The following is a 12,247-nucleotide window of genomic DNA, read 5'->3' as shown; positions in this document are numbered from 1 at the left end:
TATAAAAGGCCCTGGAAACACCTCCATTTTGTCTCTTTCCTGCTCAAACTTCTGGACTATGGACTTAAGCTAATGGGAGCATTCTAACCAAGGGACTGAGGTCCTTCCAATGATTTCGAAGCAGCCAGAAACTTGACTGAAGCCAGCAGTTTATTCCATCACTGCTACAAGCCTGAACCAAGAACTTTGCATTTATTGTATGTATTTAATTCCTTTAACCAATTTTAACTCACCTTTCTTTTTATAAACAAACGTTCAGATTTTAGATACTAAAGGATTGGTATCAGTGAGATTTTTGGGTAAGATCTGAGTTATAAATTGATCTGGGGGGGTGTGATTGGTTCTTTTGGATCAGAAGAACCTTTTATTTTATGAGACTGGTTGCAAAGAACCACTCATCTTTAAATCTAGTGTTTTTGGGGGTAATACAAGGACTGGAATACCTAAGGAAACTGTTTTTATGACTTCTTGTTAGCCCATGTGGTGAAACAGAAGTTTACTTTTGTTGCAGGTTTGGTATATCTCATGGGAGAATACACCCCAAAACTGGAGGTTATCTGCCCTACTTCTCAGCAGATCATGAATTTGGTATATTCAGTTGTGATGCACAAAGGCACGGTTACAGTCCCTTTTACAGAAATAGAAGAAAACTGGCCCATAATTAGTACCAATTCAAATAAAACTGTAGAGTCTAATTTTATTTATAGTATATTATGTTCAGCTTATTCTTAAAGGGTGTTTCTCTGGCAGAATAGACACCACCTAGGCACTGATTAGGCTGCTCTGAAGCCTAACAGAATGAAGAGTTGGGAGTGTAATAGAACTGCGAGCACCCAAGCATGGTCTTGACTACTCTCAGGTCTACTGCTAATCCTGTGTGTGGGAGAGGGCAACGATCACATTACACCATCTCTCCAGTCCCTTTCGATCTTGTGGGGAGCCAGAGGATGTTCAGCACATGAAGCATTTTACAGCAGCTTCCAGGCTGCTCTAACTTATCAAGATTTGTCGTGGCTCTGTATTCTGTCCTGCTCTCGAGTATGGCCCCTGTGCAGAGAAGAAGAGGCTAGTAGGAGGTGGTGTAGGGCTAGCTCTACTCCTCAGCAGCTCCTTTAGGGAAGCTTTAAATCCACCTTGACTACCAGAGTAGTGCAAAAAGGCAATATCTGATCTGTAGTGTTTTCTAGATATCTAAATGCGTGTTAGCAAGACCTCTTTACTCTAGAACAAACGGACCTCTACTTGTGCATAACATCTGGTATCAGGATGCAAAAAGCATCAGATTCAGGACAGCTTTAGAAACAGTTTACCTTTATAAGTAATGTTATCACAGTCTTACCAAAACTTTCCTTAATTTAAGGAATATTGAAAAACGTTTAGTCACCTCAGTCAATGTAAAAAATTTTACAGGGAGCACTGTGTAGCACTAAATTAGAAAGTTACAATTAACTGTTCCTATTCAATTACATGGGGACTGATTTGGGTTATTTCTTGATGGGAAGAAAATTAGTGAGATTCATAAGTCTAAAACCAAGCAAAGTCTGATAGGACTGGATATACTTTGCCACTACAAGAAGGTAAAAGGGCCTTGAAGTAGGTGTAAATGTAATTTAAATAAAAGAACCTTAAGGTAATATTATGGTAATGTTACCTACTTACAAAGGCAACACTGGAATGCTTTTAATGCAGAAATTTATATTCACTTTATAGACCCTTTACACTCCCAGTGTAGAACAGGGCCATAAGGGTAAATGAGGCTCAAGCCCTAGAAAGGGATTTTCTCTCTCTCATACATATAGATTTAGAGTGACTTATTGTGACAGACTGCTACTGCAAGCTTTCCAGACACATTAATTATTTTCTGAGAGCTACATATGCTTTATGCATATAAGCATTATAAATATTATGGGCTGGACTCTGCAACTAAGGTGAAATCAAATTTAAAACCAGTGCAAAAAGTTGTTCATAAAACAAAAGAAAGGCCACTGAGAGTGCATGTTTGATTTCTTTGTTACTATCCTTCGCTAATGCATGAAGCTGTAAAAAACAAAAATCTAGGGCAATTTTTGTCTCAAACATTTTATAATGAACCGAATGAGAGAACCTTCTGCTTCCAGTTTATACCTGTAAGTAGTTATCATTCCTCGGAAACAGTCTCATCTGTCCTTTAATTTGTATTTTTGTGATGTTCTTCCAAACACTGCCCAAGTTATCTGTACACAGAAGGTTAGTTTTTATTTTTGGGGGGTGTGTGCGTGGTATTTAAACTTGAATGCAATTTGAGAGAGAGAGAGAGAGACTTAAGATCTCACATTAGCTTTAACTGCTTGCATTGTAGACCTGCTGGCACCATTAAAACAAAAGGGGAAGGTTCTGACACTGCATGAAGATGTTCTTGTTTCACTGGCCAACAAAGAGCCAAAGGCAAGCCCTGTTATTAGTGCTAGTGAGACCAGATTTACCATATGATTAATCACTGAAGTCTGAGTCAAAATTCAGACTGGCTCGCACCTACTTTGTGGGTCAGAGTTTTTCCAGAGCTCATTAAGCACTTTGGGCTTGTAATTTAGTCTTTCCACAATAAACTTTTCCTGATTTGCACTAAAAATAAAATGCGGGTGATGTTTTCTATTTGGTATTGTTGTGACCAGTATCTCAGGGTATGGCAGAGGTATTTTGTTTTAATGTTCAGTGACAGTCATTCTTCAAATCCTTCGAGAGAATGAGCGGAAACAATGTTTTTGATCTTTGTCATAATACTGTGAAGTAAAGGAACACTGATGCAAAGTTGGTGTGCCATGGAAAGGTCACACAAATAAATTATACCCTTTCCTCAAGTCTTAAAACTCTAGAGTTCACTCTATGGCTAATTAGAGTATATTCAGAATTCAGGCTATTTTTAGGAATAGGATTGGGTCAGTATACATCCAGCCTATTTAAAGAAAGAGAGCCCTACTGGTGAGTTTCATCCGTAGAGCAGCTAACAAACAGGTAGCAGAATGACATCTCTGTACTTTTGACTTAGATGCTATGGCAGGGAGGGACAGCAGGAACGTCTCCTCTCTGGCGTCAAACAGTCCCCCTGCAGCATGCATTCAATTTATTACAAGGCAATGTTACAAGTATGAACCTTGGCACAAAATAAAGTAATTATATTTAATTAGGCAGCCAGAAAAAGTGATGGCCCAAGACTTGCTGCCTTAGATGTAGCCTTTTGTTGACTTAACACAGGACAGGTAATGAATGAAACTTCAAAGTGTAAGTAACTTAAATTGCTCCTTAATTAGTGGAGACCAAGTCAAAAAATGCAGCAAACAAAAACCCTCAATTTTCTTTTGTCGAAGGAATTCAGATAAAGATTCCATGTTTCACAGAAGACCTGAAATTAGGATTGTTCCTCTTTTAATCAAGAGCTTTATTATGTACTCGTGTTCAAAATAGAATATTTTTGTTTTTGTTAAGGTGGTGTTCACAAGAAAGGTGTTAGATTGGCAGCCCTTGAACCTAACATTTACTAAAGGGGATTTTTAATACAAACAAGAAGTCTGATTATAAATCTTACCTGCTGGTTATATTTGAAGGACAGCTATTTAACCCATTGAGTGCCCTAGATCTATTGTGTATGTGGCACTAAAGAAACTGGCCACAGAGGGACAGATTTTCAGAGGCTAGTGCACACCCAGTGTTTGCATGCACATCTGGCCAGCTTGCAATGCAATGTAATCACAAGCAGCAGATACAAAAAGGACGACAAATTATGTTCAGCTAAGCAAAGTGTGTGCCATGTGGAGAGCACAAAGTGAACTCATTTTGAAATGCACTGTTATATTATTCCCAGCATCCTATACCAATCTGCTGTATTACCTTGTGTTTCACATTTATTAAACTGATTCACCACAGAGGTCAGGTATTTTCAGAACAATAAGTGGCCATAAGATTTGAAAATCATGGAAGTTCACAAATCAGTCATTGACAGATGTCCAATGAAAGGAAGATCTGTTAGGGAGTTCTGGGATGTATGGAGGTCAACATAGATGACCTGAAGTGCCTGTTGCTTTGTTTTATCAATTTTCTGTATTAATTTGTAACAGAGTTTGCTAATATTTGATTTTCAAAAAAAGAACCCAAAAAACAAAGATGTGACAGTAATCACTGGAAACAGTAAATACAGACCTCTGGCATGAGAGAGGGGTATAAACTTTTTGTAATCCTGACTTAAATCAGATGACTGAGCAAGAAAATAAAGATAAGTGTGCTACACCTTTCCTTCAAGGAACGACTGACCAAGGCTAGGTCTATGCTACCACTTATGTTGGTATAATTTGTGTTGCTCAGGGGTGTGAATAAGCCACCCCCTGAACATCATAAGTTACACAGACCTAAGCACCAGTGTGGACAGCATGATGTTGGTGGTAGAGCGTCTCCTACCAACATAGCTGCCACCACTCATTGGAAGTGCATTAAATAAATCGACAGGAGAGCTCTCTCCCGTTGGCTTAGAGCAGATAAGGTGTGCCGCTGTAAGCGCTCTAGTGTAACCATAGGCCAAGTGTACAAATACACATGGTCATTTCGCACCCAGAATCATGTATTTACAGATACCCATCTTTGGAAATACATCATCACACAATTAAAATAAAAAGATGAGGTTTCTGAAGTGGTGCAATGGGTCAGTGACCTGGTTTCATCTCTGGACCCAACTTCTAATTCTACTTGAATCAGAGGAGAAAATCTATGTAGAGTTCTCATCCCAGCTTTCATTTGCTCACATTATACAATTTCAAATGAGGCTGGAAGTCTCTGCTCATGAGATGTTCCTGCTAATCCCTCTAGGAACATAACATGTCTGGACTGAGAATCCATAGCAAAGTTGGAGTATGAATCTTGTGCATCTGCCTGCATTGGCCCAAAGGTTGATAAATATTTTATTACCACCTCACCCTCCTTTTATCTCTAATATCCTGGGACCAACATGGCTATAACAGTGCTCGCATTTATTTTACAAACAGTTAGTTTTCTTTCACTAAGAACAGTTTTACTCATCTCTCTCCTCAAAGTTTTTTCCCTATCCTGCCTCCTCTCTACTGAATACTCCCTCAACCCCATTAATTTACCTACTTAGGTTATTCATTCACTCCTTTTCTATTCTTTGTTCTCTTTTTCTTCCTCTTCTCCCTCCCCCACCACCAGTTTCTCACTTATTTTCTTGACCCCTCACACCTTACTCACTTATTTTCCTGATCCCTCATATTAGACTCATTCACTTCAAGGCCAGAAGGGACTGTTGTGATCATTTAGTGTGACTTCCTGAACATTGCAGGCCACAAACCTTCCCATCCTACTGTAGTCATTTATTTCCCAATTCACACAAGTCATTTATTCCCCCTATTTACACTCCATGGCAGACTGCAGAGCTGAGGTAGAGAGAGCACAGCTCAGCTTGCAAGGATACTTTTCTGAAAGGTGGTTCAGGAAAGAAATGTAGCACCCCAGCCACTATAATCATGTTTAAAGAAAAAGGAGTACTTGTGGCACCTTAGAGACTAACACATTTATTAATTATAAAATTTATTATTAGTCTCTAAGGTGCCACAAGTACTCCTTTTCTTTTTGCGGATACAGACTAACCTGGCTGCTACTCTGAAACATCATGTTACATACCAAAAACAATCCCATACTCAAAAAATGTTATTTGGGTTGTGTAGTCCAGGCTTTAAGTCCAATTTTGTACTCCTGATTTCCAGGATTGCTCTAGCAGCTGCTTACTTGCAATGGTCCCCAAGGGTGCATTTTATAATCAAGGGATTGCGAACCACAGCATTCTCCCGTCATGCTATGTATTGTACAGAGCTGACTACACTTACCATACTAAACAAATACATTAATAATTGGGATATTTCAGTTTAGCTCTATTCATTTCACTGCAATCCAGCAAGTGTGTATTGCATATACAGATTAGAGATACATAAACACTAGCTGTCACCTTCAGCCCCCAACCAAAACCTCTCCAGCACATCATCAAGGATCTACAACCTATCCCGAAGAACGATCCCTTACTCACAGATCTTGGGAGATGATCAGTCCTTGCTTACAGATAGCCCCGCAACCTGAAGCAAATACTCACCAGCAACCACAGACCACCACTAACCCAGGAACCTATCCTTGCAACAAAGCCCATTGCCAACTCTGTCCACATATCTATTCAAGGGTCACCATCATAGGACCTAATCACATCAGCCACACCATCAGGGGCTCATTCACCTGCACATCTACCAATGTGATATATGCCATCATGTGCCAACAATGCCACTCTGCCATGTACATTGGCCAAACCGGACAGTCTCTATGCAAAAGAATAAAAGGACACAAATCAGACGTCAAGAATTATAACATTCAAAAACCAGTCAAGAACACTTCAACCTCCCTCGATACTCAATTACAGACCTAAAAGTCACAATTCTTCAACAAAAAAAACGTTGAAAACAGACTCCAATGAGAAACTGCAGAACTGGAGTTAACTTGCAAACTGGACACCGTTAAATTAGGCTTGAATAAAGACTGGGAGTGGATGAGTCATTACACAAACTAAAAACTATTTCCCCATGCTAATTTTTCCCCTACTGTTACTCACACCTTCTTGTCAACTGGTTGAAATGGGCCATCCTGATTATTACTACAAACGTTTTTTTTCTCCTGCTGATAATAGCCCACCTTAATTGATTAGTCTTATTAGGGTTGGTATGGCAATCCCCATTTTTTCCATGTTCTCTGTATGTGTGTATGTATCTTCCTACTGCATGCAGTGGAAAATACATCTGATGAAGTGGGTTTTAGCCCATGAAAGCTTATACCCAAATAAATGTGTCTCTAAGGTGCCACAAGTACTCCTCGTGCTGTAGACAACCCTGACACTTACAATTTTCTTACTTATAATGCATGTCTAGCACTTGCTATTTCAGACAGCTTCATGCTGAATATACTTAGCTTAAACAATGGTGAAAGAGAAACATCACAAGATCCCCTCAGTGAACCAAAGTGCATTATTTACTGATGCTTGAACATTCAGGCATTTTGTATGCACCTCTCATTCATTTTAAGAATCTTTATAATCATCAGCTCATTCACAAAATGAGAGTTTCTGTTGTTGTATTTGTTGGGCTTAAAACAAGAAGATAACCAAAGTGATTTGTTCAAATCACCCTATATTCTTTATAATAATTTCTGTTTAAACTGCAATAAAACTAGTGTTCTAGATATGTTTCAACCTAGCAGGATAGGACCACTCTAAATGGGGAGTGTATTTAAACAACAAAAAAGATGGCTGATAATTATTTAACTGCTTAGTGGTTTGGGGTAAAAATATCTGAAAATTTTCAGAGACTCAGGGTAGGTCTACATTACAAAATTAGCTTGGCTTAACTAAATTGCTCATGGCTATGAAAAATGTCATGCCCTGTGGGACATAATTAAGTGGACCTAAGCCCTAGCCACCGTGAGGTCCACAGAATAATTCTTCCGTTAACCTAGCTACTGCTTCTCAGAGATGGACTTATTACAGTGACAGAAGACCCCTTTCCATTGCTGTAGTGTATATACTGCAGTGCTGCAACTGTGCCATTGTATCATTTCTAGTAGACGTACCCTCAGGCTGTGTCTACACAAGGAGTGCTTTACTTGTGTAGCAATACTGATACACTATCCCAGCAAAGCATTCCTACTGTGGACCCAGCTATACCAGCAAAGCTATGCTTTGTATTAGCATAATAAGGCCACACCCCTGTCCGAACACAGAACAAGCTATGCTAGTGACAGTGCAAATTCTTCCACTGACTGAGGTAATCCACCTCCTCAAGAGACAGTAGCTATCTAGATGGGAAAACCCATCCTGTTGGCATAGGTAGTGTCTACACTGTAGCATTTTAGGTGTAGATATACCCTACATTTCAAATGAAAGTCAATGAAAATTCTAACTTTTGTCTATTTTTTTAGCTTCATCATATACTGTATATTTTCTTTGATCACAAAGACTTGTTAATATGAAGATGCCCTTTGCTAGATTAAAACATAATTATTTGAAAAGTTAGAACTTTATCATGCCCTGTACAAACTAGTTTTACAAATTTGGGAACCAACCCCACAAACTTACATAAGCAACCTTTACTTAGTCATTAGTCCCAGTGAAGACAAGGCGACTGAAGGAATCAGGATCAGACTCTTACATAGCATTAGTAGAATACAGTATTTCTTGTATTAAATTATCTTTGTTCCCTGTATTTTAATAAAAAATGTTTTTAAAAAAATGCAGATTGCAAAGTAGGAAAGGATACTTTCCATTAGTCTCTTCATTGCACAGCTATTCACTGAATTATTTACATGAGCAGATGTGACAATTCCTGAGCTGATAAATTGTTTTTAGTTATTTAACCACATTGAAATGGTCTTACAGCATGTCCCTCCCTAGTGCAAAATACATCCAACCCATTGTGCTCTGAGCTTCCTGTATGTGTACTGCCAGGCAGCATGCTGCTCTGTCCTGCTCCAGGCAATTTATTTGTACTAATACCCATGGAGACAACAACATGCTTACACCACAAAACACATCTGTCACTACGTGATTTGTGTTTCTACTCTGGTTAATAATATCTGAAGGAGGCACCAGGTCTCTTCTTGCTGGGGAGGGCGGAGCGGAGGAGTCTGGATGCCAGTTTACGAAGAGCCGCTTTGAAGATTAAAAACATGCCTCTGACAGTGATGTGTGGTTGTGTGGAGCAAGAGCATAAGACTTGACACTGTCACAAGGATAGAAAGTGAATATCCATGACACGCATAGTAGCATGTTTAACTGATTTATTCTGCTGTCACCAAGCACAGGATGTCAGCTTTTCAAAGCTGTCTGGTTGACAGTTACAGCTTTAGCTATTCATATATCCTCTTTGCTTATAACTCTACCAACCCTAGTCACAATGAGCAGTATTTAACTCAATATTCTCAATAAAATCAATAGGGCAACTTTTTAGTAAAGTGCTGTTCAAAAGAAGTTTAAAAAAAAGTGACAGAACTGGGCCCAGAATTTTAGAAAAGTCGGTTCCCCAATTAATCTGAATTGTGGATTGGTGGAGATAAAAAGGGGGACTAAAGTAAAATAGGTATAGTCTAAGCAAGAGCTGAATTAAATTAGATCTCACACTTCCCTACAACCTTCACCAATATTTAGACAAGCCAAATTTTTTCAAAGTTCCAAATTCATTATATCCTTTTATTTTAACTTCTGCTTTTCAGATTGGGCTGGAACTGGAAAAGGTTGAAATAGTTAAGGATTCTCTCATGTTATATACACTTTGACTGTCAGAGGCCAGAAGAAAAGTTCCCATTTTCCTTTACCTCCTTATCTCAGCAGTGGTTAAATTCCAAAGTGATTATTAAGGTGTGAAGGAACTTATAGTATAATGTAGTATAACTTGCTATAAAAAACTTGGGTACCAATTCTAATATGTGCACTTGGGAAGCAAAGACATTGCTATGACTGGTTAACATTTAGGAATATTTTTACCTAATAGTCCTTAGATAAATATTACTACTGGTTCCCTTTGCTTCCTCTTTAGCATTAATACAATGTAACATCATAGAATAAACCTATATGAATTCAATATTGTGAACGTTGCTGTCTGTTCCAGGATATAAAGCATTATTTCCAATTGTACATTATTCTGCATGCAGCTATAAGTATTTCCATACACCACCAACTCACTCACAGCTGCAGTGCCAACTTAGTAGGTACACAGTGCCCAATTCATCTGCTTTATAATATTTTAGGCAAACAACTGCATACCTTGCACTGTATTAAGGTTAATGACTAAAGTATTCAGTAAAACAAAATATTCAAACATTAGATCAGAAATCTCCTCACAAATCTAAACTTTTTAAAAAGTTAAAATTAAAGTGTGTAATTTTAACAAGCCAGGTCTATAACTTGTTAGTGATTCTGTCATTACTCTGCGTGAGAAACTTTAAGTGACTTAAATAAAAATTCCATCCTCAAAGCACTTACAGTATTGGACAATGAAAACGGCAAGTGAATAATTACATAAAAAAATTAAATGGGTCCCCCTAATTAATTTATCTGCAAAATTTTGAGTTTGGGGTCCTGCAGTAATAGATAAATACTTCACCAAGAACCAGGGGGGAGGGGAAGGGCACGGACCAGAAGAGTGAAAAGAAATGTCAGCTGAGAGGAAATTACTTTTCATCTTATTTCTCTGGAATGCAGAAAAAGAGAAAATAATTTTCCTTTTAGCAACAGATACTACAGTTGCTTATGATACAAAGGTAGACTTTAAACTGGGATTTAATGTCATTAGCAATACTATGTGTTCATACAATACATTGGGTCTCTAGGCACAGCTTTGAACATCTGATGAAGTGAGCTGTAGCTCACGAAAGCTCATGCTCAAATAAATTGGTTAGTCTCTAAGGTGCCACAAGTACTCCTTTTCTTTTTGCAAATACAGACTAACACGGCTGTTCCTCTGAAGCATAGGGAGGTTTATTGAGGCACACTGTTTTAGAAGGGATTATGCGAGGCATTTGTGATGCTGGCAGACTAGGTCCCATCTCATGCCAATGCCCGTTGGCCTCACTGAACACTGACAAATGCATAGCTAGAAACCAGTCTGACTCACCTGTAGGTTAGCATCATTAAAATAGATGTTAAGTTTGTAAGAATGTGTTCAGTGTTTGGACTTTATGACATGCTTGTGAGTTGCTGCGTGCATTAATCTTACTCAAAAGATCTTTCCCATGTCATAAAGGTAATATTTATGTGTTTGCTTTTGTAGTTACAAAAGCATTTGCTATGAAACTGGAAACAGCCAGTCAGGAGAGAAATATTACCCAGTGTGAAATATTAGTTTATCACAAGAAGGGTCATCTCCTGCCCAACAAAAGCAGGCCTACAGAACCAGATGAACTGTTCTGGAACATCAGTGGACAAAAGACTGTTGATTGCTCTCTGCCATGCCCATGAAGAGGGGACATGCACAAACCCTCATGCCCTCACTGTTTGAACTCTGGGCGAAGGGAATAAAACTCCCTAACCAGAAGGAACTGTATCACTATGCTGCTTGGAATTTGGAGAGGGCACTATTTCTAAGCTTAACCAAGGGAACCCCAAGCTGCTTAGCTTGGGCTAGCCCTAAAGGACAGAGAACTTGTATATTACAGCAGCTTCTATTACTGTTTGAAACCTAAGACCAACTCATTTGCATATGTACATTTACCTGCTTTAACCTTGAAAACATTTCTTTCTCCTAGTTAATAAATCTTTAGATAGTTTACTTCTGGATTGGCTACATGTGTTGACTTTGGTGAGCGATCTAAGGTAAAAATGGTGTGGGGGTCAATGATTGGTCCTTTGAGAGTAACCTAAATATTGTGATTTTTGGCATAAGGGACCACCTATCGCAAAGACAGGCTTGCCTGGGTGGCAAAATAGATAGGGGTGACTCACTCTATGTCAAGGCTGTTCTAGTGCTTGAGGAGTTCACACTTGATACTCAGTTGGTGAAATCTAATTACAGAACACACAACAATTTGAGGTTTGTGCTCTGGTTTGTAGTAGTCTGCCCTGAGGTTGACGCTCATTGTTGTGAGCCACTCCAGACAGACTACCAATATGGAAAAACCCCTTCCTTCAGCCTAGGCTGAATCTATACTAGATTACGGAGTTATGCTGGCACAGCTATGCCAGTGTAGCTAAGGTAGTGTAGTCTCTGTAGTACAGACATCTCTCTGAGGCATAATTCATAATTTCTCCCAGGACTTCCCCCTTAAACAGGTGTCTGCTACACCCTGGTAAGTGGTAGAATGTACATCCCCACATTAATGTATATGTTAGGATTCCATGGCTCTGCCCCTTCTCCACCTACTCTGCCCCTTTGCTCCTGGTATAAGGGGGAGCATCTCACAGGCAATCCTCAAAGAACTGGGAGCCACAACAAGATAGCCTTCTCGATCTTAGTAACAGAGTAGACACACAAGGAATCCCTGCCCTTTTTTCTCCTTTATCCAGAGTCTCATGCCTCCTCAGCCTGAAGGCAGCTAGACTACGCACAGTTAAGTATTAGTGTATGTCGCGTCGTGCATCTGTAACTATTTTCATTCCACAGAAAAACAAAAACTTTGTATGTCTCTCAAGAATCAGTTTCCCTGTGAGCATCCTTACTATAATTCTCATCCAGTTCAAATCCTA

This window comes from Caretta caretta, chromosome 7 (genome assembly GCF_965140235.1).
Source record: "Caretta caretta isolate rCarCar2 chromosome 7, rCarCar1.hap1, whole genome shotgun sequence".
Classification (NCBI taxonomy): Eukaryota; Metazoa; Chordata; order Testudines; family Cheloniidae; genus Caretta; species Caretta caretta.
This window is presented reverse-complemented; position numbering follows the sequence as displayed.